This window comes from Heterodontus francisci, chromosome 22 (genome assembly GCF_036365525.1).
Source record: "Heterodontus francisci isolate sHetFra1 chromosome 22, sHetFra1.hap1, whole genome shotgun sequence".
Taxonomy (NCBI): domain Eukaryota; kingdom Metazoa; phylum Chordata; class Chondrichthyes; order Heterodontiformes; family Heterodontidae; genus Heterodontus; species Heterodontus francisci.
In genome coordinates, this window is record NC_090392.1 from 29,868,426 (window position 1) to 29,878,487 (window position 10,062).

Below are 10,062 nucleotides of genomic sequence, written 5' to 3' on the forward strand. Positions count from 1 at the left end.
TAGCCAGTGCTCCCAGTCCTGTTTTTATCTGTCTTTCCATTATCTTGTCCTTTATTACTTTTTTGCCTTTACTCTAAATTACCATTGACAGACTGAATTTAGTCACTGTGTCTATAAAATGTCAAAGAAAAATGTTTGTCTTTATCCCAGACCTTCAAGTCCATCGCTACTGTTTCATTAAAGTCCGTTGCTAATGGGAGACTCACTATGGTTCGCGATGGTGTCCTCATGTATTTTTTCCACAGATATCACATTTTCCACTGATATCTTCGATAAGTTTAGTGTAGTCATCATCTATTACCCCTACATCTTTTAACAGAATCTTCAGCCTGTGACAAGATGGATGTGCAAACTGTCGATCTCATTTGAGATAATCTGCCTTTTGTCCTTTCAATCTCTACCCCTGGGTGCCATTAATACTTCTTTAACATCCTGCTTAGAGATGTTAGGTCTCGCTAAAGGAATACAATAATGTCCCGACTATGTAAACTGTAAAGATTCAGATTTCCCAACGACAATCTCCTTATGTTCCATATCCAATTTCATCCGAGCCTTTTTCATAGACAGTTTAATTAACAACAAAGATATATTACTGGATGCTACATCTGTACTAACAAAATGGTTTACCCTGGATATTTTACATGGAATTACCACACTTGAGTAATTTCAATGTGTTGTCATCCCAAACCTGAAACAGGTAGAACTGTCATATTCTTTGACCTTACTTCAAGAATCCATGTAACACTATAACCAGTGCACTGCACATACACCCACTGTCCAGTACTGCTCAACTGACTGTCCTCGTCGCAGATTCACTCAGTACCGGACTGAAGCTTCTCGTGACTAGTACAATTCCTTTTGACTGATCCGTAGCATCATCCTCACCTTCCACGTCATGTGTCGTCTTAGAAAAACCTTGTTATTCCATTTTGGATAAAGCAATGCATAATGATACTTTGTGTCACACCAGAAACACCTGTTGACCACCCCTTGGTTATTCCTGGGATTCATCCTTCTGCCATAATTGCCCAATTCCTGCCGTCTGTTATAGCTGCCAAAAGGGTCTCTATCCTCATTCTTTTTGTTTGTGATTCTCCTTTCCTACTGACGTTGGTCCCCATATCTGAACGGCCTCGAAATGCTGCGAGCATTGTATCCTCCACCATCAGTGTCATCGCTGAAGAGCCCATCTGTGCCATGAAAGCAGCTGGAAATTAATGTTTTCCCCAAAACAATTTCAGGGCATCAGACATCTGATTTCAAAAGAATATCTCTTTCTTTGAATCTAACTCCTGTTAATACCAAGAGCCTATCCATGTTCGATATCCTAGCACAATCCAACAAATTGAAGGCAAGTACTGATTTAGAAATTTCCAGGTAGAATCGCAGCAAACTTGCATACGGTTAGTTAAACTCCAGAATATATTATTCCATGGAAAAAAACATCCATTTTTCTAAATTTATCTAAGTCCGACTACGCCTCATAGGCACTCAGTAAGTCATCTTTCAGGTAAATTTTATCCATAAATTTTAAGAGGTTGTCCAAACCTTCCTCATTGTCCAAATGATGATCTTCTAGCTCCGACTACACTTTGCCCCGATCTTGCTTCTGGCAAGAAATGAAGGTGCAAGGGCTATTCTTTGCTTCCATTTTGGTAAAAATGTAACCTGCCTCCATAGATCAACTTCATTCTTCCATTGATCGTAAGGTGCGACTTCACAAAACAGCGGTGGAAAATCATATCCCAACACCTTAAATCTGGTTTCAGTCAACTTTCTTCAAAAAAACCTCCAATTCTAATCTCCTGTTTGAAAACAAATCTTAGTCTCCAATCTTCACGTTTAGGCAGCCATCCTCTGCTACCAATGTTAGAGAAACTACCAAGCCTGTTTGTGAAGAAGACACTAAGACTTGGATGCTTTGGTGGAAACTGTTTATTGCTTGTCATAGAGTTTATTACTCCACTCCTAACAACACACAGACAGTGCTGGCTGGCTCTTCATTATATATACATCTGAGTACACTTAACTAATCAATACCCAACACCTGCCCACCTTATTACCTCCAACTACTCGGTATTTAACATACATTAACAAAACTTATTAGACACTAACAAAAGTGATGGGTCGAAAGATTAGAGAGATGAGGAAAAAGTTTTTACACCCAGAGGGTGATGAGGGTCTTTTTTTAAAATTCATTCATGGGCTTTGGACGTCACTGATCAGGCCAGCATTTATTGCCCATCCCTAATTGCCCTTGAGAAGGTGGTGGTGAGCTGCCTTCTTGACCGCTGCAGTCCTTGTGAGGTAGGTACACCCACAGTGCTGTTAGGAAGGGAGTTACAGGATTTTGACCCAGCGACAGTGAAGGAACGACGATATAGTTCCAAGTCAGGATGGTGTGTGACTTGGAGGGGAACTTGCAGATGGTGATGTTCCCATGCATCTGCTGCTCTTGTCCTTCGAGGAAGTAGAGGTTGTGGGTTTGGAAGTTGCTGTCTAAGCAGCCTTGGTGCATTGCTGCAGTGCATATTGTAGATGGTACACACTGCTGCCACTGTGCATCGGTGGTGGAGGGAGTGAATGTTAGTGGATAGTGTGCCAATCAAGCGGGCTGCTTTGTCCTGGATGTGTTGAGCTTCTTGAGTGTTGTTGGAGCTGCACCCATCCAGGCAAGTGGAGAATATTCCATCACACTCCTGACTTGTGCCTTGTAGATGGTGGACAGACTTTGGGGAGTCAGGAGGTGAGTTACTAGCCACAGGATTCCTAGCCTCTGACCTGCTCTTGTAGCCACGGTATTTATATGGCTACTCCAGTTCAGTTTCTGGTCAGTGGTAGCCCCTAGGATGTTGATAGTGGGGGATTCAGCAATGGTAATGCCATTGAATGTCAAGGGGAGATGGTTAGATTCTCTCTTGTTGGAGATGGTCATTGCCTGACACTTGTGTGGCACAAATGTTACTTGCCACTTATCAGCCCAAGCCTGGATATTGTCCAGGTCTTGCTGCATTTTTACCCGGACTGCTTCAGTATGTGAGGAGTTGCGAATGGTGCTGAACATTGTGCAATCATCAGCGAACATCCCCACTTCTGACCTGATGATTGAAGGAAGGTCATTGATGAAGCAGCTGACGATGGTTGGGCCTAGGACACTACCCTGAGGAACTCCTGCAGTGATGTCCTGGAGCTGTGATGATTGACCTCCAACAACCACAGCCATCTTCCTTTGCGCTAGGTATGATTCCAGCCAGCGGAGGGTTTTCCCCCTGATTCCCATTGACTCCAGTTTTGCTAGGGCTCCTTGATGCCATACTCGGTCAAATGCTGCCTTGATGTCAAGGGCAGTCACTCTCACCTCACCTCTTGAGTTCAGCTCTTTTGTCCATGTTTGAACCAAGGCTGGAATGAGGTCAGGAGCTGAGCGGCCCTGGCGGAACCCAAACTGAGCATCACTGAGCAAGTTATTGCTAAGCAAGTGCTGCTTGATGGCACTGTTGATGATACCTTCCATCACTTTACTGATGATTGAGAGAAGACTGATGGGGTGGTAATTGGCCGGGTTGGACTTATCCTGCTTTTTGTGTACAGGACATACCTGGGCAATTTTCCACATTGCCGGGTAGATGCCAGTGTCATAGCTATACTGGAACAGCTTGGCTAGGGGCACGGCAAGTCTGGAGCACAGGTCTTCTGTACTATTGCCGGAATAGGGCGGCACAGTGGCGCAGTGGTTAGCACCGCCGCCTCACAGCTCCAGCGACCCGGGTTCAATTCTGGGTGCTGCCTATGTGGAGTTTGCAAGTTCTCCCTGTGTCTGCGTGGGTTTCCTCCGGGTGCTCCGGTTTCCTCCCACAAGCCAAAAGACTTGCAGGTTGGTAGGTAAATTGGCCATTATAAATTGCCCCTAGTATAGGTAGGTGGTAGGGAAATATAGGGACAGGTGGGGATGCGGTAGGAATATGGGATTAGTGTAGGATTAGTATAAATGGGTGGTTGATGGTCGGCACAGACTCGGTGGGCCGAAGGGCCTGTTTCAGTGCTGTATCTCTAAAACTAAAACTATTGTCAGGACCCATAGCCTTTGCAGTATCCAGTGCCTTCAGTCGTTTCTTGATATCATGCCGAGTGAATCGAATTGGCTGAAGTCTGGCATCTGTAATGCTGGGGACTTCAGGAGGGGGCCGAGATGGATCATCAACTCGGCACTTCTGACTGAAGATTGTTGCAAATGCTTCTGCCTTATCTTTCGCACTGATGTGCTGGGCTACCCCGTCATTGAGGATGGTGATATTTGTGGAGCCACCTCCTTCAGTTATTTGTTTAACTGTCCACCACCATTCACGACTGGATGTGGCAGGACTGCAGAGCTTAGATCTGATTCGTTGGTTATGGGATCGCTTAGTTCTGTCTATTGCATGCTGCTTATGCAGTTTGGCATGCAAGTATTCCTGGGTTGTAGTTTCACCAGGTTGACACCTCATTTTGAGGTATGCCTGGTGCTGCTCCTGGCATGCCCTCCTGCACTCTTCATTGAACCAGGGTTGGTCTCCTGGCTTGATGGTAATGGTAGAGTGGGGGATATGCCGGGCCATGAGGTTACAGATTGCGGTTGAGTACAATTCTGCTGCTGCTGATGGCCCACAGTGCCTCATGATGCCCAGTTTTGCATTGCTTGATCAGTTCGAAATCTATCCCATTCAGCACGGTGATAGTGCCACACAACATGATGGACGGTATCTCAATGTGAAGGCGGGACTTCGTCTCCACAAGGACTGTGCAGTGGTCACTCCTACCAATACAGTCATGGACAGAAGCATCTACGGCTGGCAGATTGGTGAGGACGAGGTCAAGTATGTTTTTCCCTCGTGTTGGTTCCCCCACCACCTGCCGCAGACCCAGTCTGGCAGCTATGTCCTTTCGTACTCGGCCAGTAGTGGTGCTACCGAGCCACTCTTGGTGATGGACATTGAAGTCCCCCACCCAGAGTACGTTTTGTGCCCTTGCCACCCTCAGTGCTTCCTCCAAGTGGTGTTCAACATGGAGGAGTACTGAGTCACAAGCTGAGGGAGGGCAATAGGTGGTAATCAGTAGGCAGATACCTTGCCCATGTTTGACCTGATGCCATGAGACTTCATGGGGTCCGGAGTCGATGTTGAGGACTCCCAGGGCAACTACCTCCCTACTGTATACCACTGTGCTGCCACCTCTGCTGGGTCTGGCCTGCTGGTGGGACAGGACATACCCAGGGATAGTGATTGCAGTGTCTGGGACATTGCCTGTAAGGTATGATTCCGTGAGTATGACTATGTCAGGCTTTTGCTTGACTAGTCTGTGGGACAGCTCTCCCAACTTTGGCACAAGCCCCCAGATGTTAGTAAGGAGGACTTTGCAGGGTCGACAGGGCTGGGTTTGCCGTTGTCGTTTCCAGTGCATAGGTCGGTGCCGAGTGGTCCGTCCGGTTTCATTCCTTTTTATTGGCTTTGTAGCGGTTAGGTACAACTGAGTGGTTTGCTAGGCCATTTCAGAGGGCATGTAAGAGTTAACCACATTGCTGTGGGTCTGGAGTCACATGTAGGCCAGACCAGGCAAGGACAGCTGATTTCCTTCCCTAAAGGGCATTAATGAACCAGATTGTTTTTTACAACAATCGACAATGGTTTTATGGCCATCATTAGATTATCTTTTAATTCCAGATTTCTATTAATTAAATTCAAGTTCCACCTTCTGCTGTGGTGGGATTTGAACCCATGTCCCCAGAGAAATACCCTGGGTCTCTGGGTTACTAGTCCAGTGATAATACCACTACGCCACCGCCTCCACCATCTGGAACTCATTGCCTGAAAGGCAGTGGAGGCAGAAAACCTCAACTCATTTAAAAGGTGCCTGGATATGCACCGTAGCCTGCAGGGCTATGGACCAAATGCTGGAAAGTGGGATTAAGCGGGTGGCTGTTTTTTTGGCAGTTGCAGACATGGTAGGCCAAGTGGCCTCTTTCTGTGCCATAAACTTTCTATGATTCTGTGATGTGTTGGAAAACAATGACAGATTTCCACGTGGTTACCACCCAGAGAACAGTGTGTGCAGGTGATGGGATGTGACAGGATTTTTTGCCTCCTGACAATGATGTTAATTAGTTGAATACAGTTACAGCAGCAGGTGGAGGCCATTCAGCCCCTCAAGCCCATTCTGTTATTCAATTAGTAGATGGCTGCTCTGTATCTTGACACTACCTACCCACCTTTGAATCATATCGCCTGATGGACTAAGGAACATATGATCAGGAAGAGGCCATTCAGCCCCTCAAGGCTGTGCTGCCATTCAATTACATTATGGGGTGATCTGCATCTTAACTCCATCTACCCGCATTGGTTCCATAGCCTAAATACACTTAAACTCACCAAAATCTATCAAACTCAATTTTGAAACTTTAAATTTCCAATTTTCAGTTGACCCCCAGCCTCCACAGCTTTTTTTGTGGGGATAGAGTTCCAGATTGCACTACCCTGTGTGTGAAGGAGTGTTTTCTGACATCACTCCTGCACAGTCTAGCTCTAATTTTAATGTTATGCCCCTTGTTCGGGACTCTCCCACCAGAGGAAATAGATGCCCTGTATTTATCTTTTGATCATCTTAAGTACCTCAATTAGATCACTCCTTAATCTTCTCTGTTTGAGGGAATACAAGCCCAGACTACACAACCTTTCCTCATAATTCTACACTTTAAGAACCAGTATCATCCTGTGAAGTTGCACTGCACCCACTCCTCAGCCACTATATTGGTCCTGAGGTGCAATATCCATTATCAATGCAGCTGCTCCGGTCAAGTTTCTGATCGAAAAACAGAAAATGCTGTAACTATTTGGTTCTGATGAAAGGTCATCGATCTGAAAAGTTAACTCTGTTTCTCTCTCCACAGAAGGTATTTAGTTTTTCCAGCAATTTCTGTTTTTATTTCAGATTTCCAGCATCTGCAGTATTTTGCTTTTGTACTAAGTTTCTGGTCAAGGTGAGTCCAAGAATATTGATGGTGAGGGATTCAGCAATGATAATGTTGTTGAATGTCAAGGGAAGATGGTTAGATTCTCTCTTGTTGACGATGGTCATTATCTGACACTTGTGTGGCACAAATGTTCCTTGCCATTTATCAGCCCAAGCCCAGTGTTGTCCAGGTCTTGCTGGGAGCACGGACAGCTTCATTATCTGAGGAGATGTGAATGGAACTGAACACTGTGCATTCAGCAGCGAACATCCACAATTCTGGCCTTATGATGGATGAAAGGTTTCTGTTGAATATGGTTGGTCCCAGGATACTGCCCTGAGAAACTCCTGTAGCGATGTCCTAGGGCTGAGATGATTGGCTGCCAACTACCACAACCATCATCTTTTGTGCTAGAGATGACTCCAACCAGTGAAGAGTTTTTTCCCCTGATTCCCATTGGCTCCAGTTTTGCTAGGGCTCCTTGATGCCACATTTGGTCAAATGCTGTCTTGATGTCAAGGACAGTCACTCTCACCTCACCTCTGGAATTCAGCTCTTTTGAGCAACAGTCTTCAATACTACATCTGGGTTGTTATCAGGGCCCATAGCCTTTGCTGTATCTTGTGTGCTTATCCAAACTGTGAGTATTGTGTGCAGTTTTGGTCCCCTTACCTTAGGAAGAATATTATTGCCATAGAGGGAGTACAATGAAAGTTCACCAGACTTGTTCCCGGGATGGTGGGACTGTCCGATGAAGAGAGATTGGGGAAACTGGGCCTGTATTCTCTAGAGTTTCGAAGAATGAGAGGTGATCTCATTGAAACCTTCAAAATACTTAAAGGGATAGAGAGGGTAGATACAGCTAAGATGTTTCCCCTGGTTGGGGAGCCTAGAACCAAAGAACACAATTTCAAAATAAGGGGGAAGCCACGAAAGATAGAAATGAGGAGAATTTTTTTTACTGAGAGGGTTGTGAATCTTTGGAATTCTCTACCCCAGAGGGCTGTGGAAGCTCAGTTATTGAGTATATTTAAAGCAGAGATTGACAGATTTCTAAATACAAATGACAGAAGGGGATATGAGGATACAGTGGGAAAAAGGCATTGAAGTGGTGGATTAGCCATGATCTTATTGAATGGTAGGGCAGGCTCGATGGGCTGAATGGCCTACTCCTGTTCGTATGGTCATGTTCCGATTTCTTGAAAACATGTGGAGTGAATCAAATTACTGAAGTCTGGCATCTATGTTGGTGAGCACCTCAGCAGGAGGTTGAGATGGATCAGCCACTCAGCACCTCTGGCTGTAGATGGTTGCAAATGCTTTAGCCTTGTCTATTGGAGTGCCGTGCTGGGCTCCCCCATCAAACAAAGAAGAAGAACAAAGAACAGTACAGCGCAGGAACAGGCCATTCGGCCCTCCAAGCCTGCGCCGATCTTGATGCCTATCTAAACAAAAACCTTCTGCACTTCCGGGGACCGTATCCCTCTATTCCCATCCTATTCATATATTTATGAAGATGCCTCTTAAACGTCGCTATCGTACCTGCGTCCACCACCTGCCCCGGCAGCAAGTTCCAGGCACTCACCACCCTCTGTGTAAAGAACTTGCCTCGCACATCCCCTCTAAACTTTGTACCTCGCACCTTAAATCTATGTCCCCTAGTAACTGACTCTTCCAGCCTGGGAAAAAGCTTCTGACTATCCACTCTGTCCATGCCACTCATAACTTTGCAAACCTCTATCATGTCGCCCCTCCACCTCTGTATTTCCAGTGAAAACAATCTGAGATTTTCCAACCTCTCCTCACAGCTAATGCCCGCCAGACCAGGCAACATCCTGGTAAACCTCCTCTGTACAATCTCCAAAGCCTCCACGTCCTTCTGGTAGTGTGGCGACCAGAATTGCACGCAATATTCTAAGTGTGGCCGAACTAAGGTTCTGTACAGCTGCAACATGACTTGCCAATTTTTAAACTCTGTGCCCCGACCGATGAAGGCAAGCATGCCGTATGCCTTCTTGCCTACCTTATCCACCTGCGTTGCCACTTTCCTGTGGACCTGTACTCCCAGATCTCTCTGCCTGTCAATACTCCTAAGGATTCTGCATTTACTGTATACCTCCCACCTGCATTAGACCTTCCAAAATGCATTACCTCACATTTGTCCGGATTAAACTCCATCTGCCATTTCTCCGCCCAAGTCTCCAACCGATCTATATCCTGCTGTATCCTCTGACAATCCTCATCATTATCCGCAACTCCACCAACCTTTGTGTCGTCCGCAAACTTACTAATCAGACCAGCTACATTTTCCTCCAAATCATTTATATATACTACAAACAGCAAAGGTCCCAGCACTGATCCCTGCGGAACACCACTAGTCACATCCCTCCATTCAGAAAAACACCCATCCACTGATACCCTCTGTCTTCTATGACCGAGCCAGTTCTGTATCCATCTTGCCAGCTCACCTCTGATCACGTGTGACTTCACCTTTTGTACCAGTCTGACATGAGGGACCTTGTCAAAGGCTTTACTAAAGTCCATATAGATAACATCCACTGCCCTTCCTTCATCAATCATCTTCGTCACTTCCTCAAAAAACTCAATCAAATTACTAAGACACAACCTCCCCTTTACAAAACCATGCTGTCTCTCGCTAATAAGTTTGTTTGTTTCCAAATGGGAGTAAATCCTGTCCCGAAGAATCCTCTCTAATAGTTTCCCTACCACTGACGTAAGGCTCACCAGCCTATAATTTCCTGGATTATCCTTGCCATCCTTCTTAAACAAAGGAACAACATTGGCTATTCTCCAGTCTTCTGGGACCTCACCTGTAGCCAATGAGGATGCAAAGATTTCTGTCAAGGCCCCAGCAATTTCCTCCCTTGCCTTCCTCAGTATTCTAGGGTAGATCCCATCAGGCCCTGGGGACCTATCTGCCTTAGTGCTTTGCAAGACACCCAGCACCTCCTCCTTTTTGATAATGAGATGACTGAGACTATCTGCACTCCCTTCCCTAAGCTTCCACCAAGTCCTTCTCTTTGGTGAATACTGATGCAAAGTACTCATTTAGCACCTCG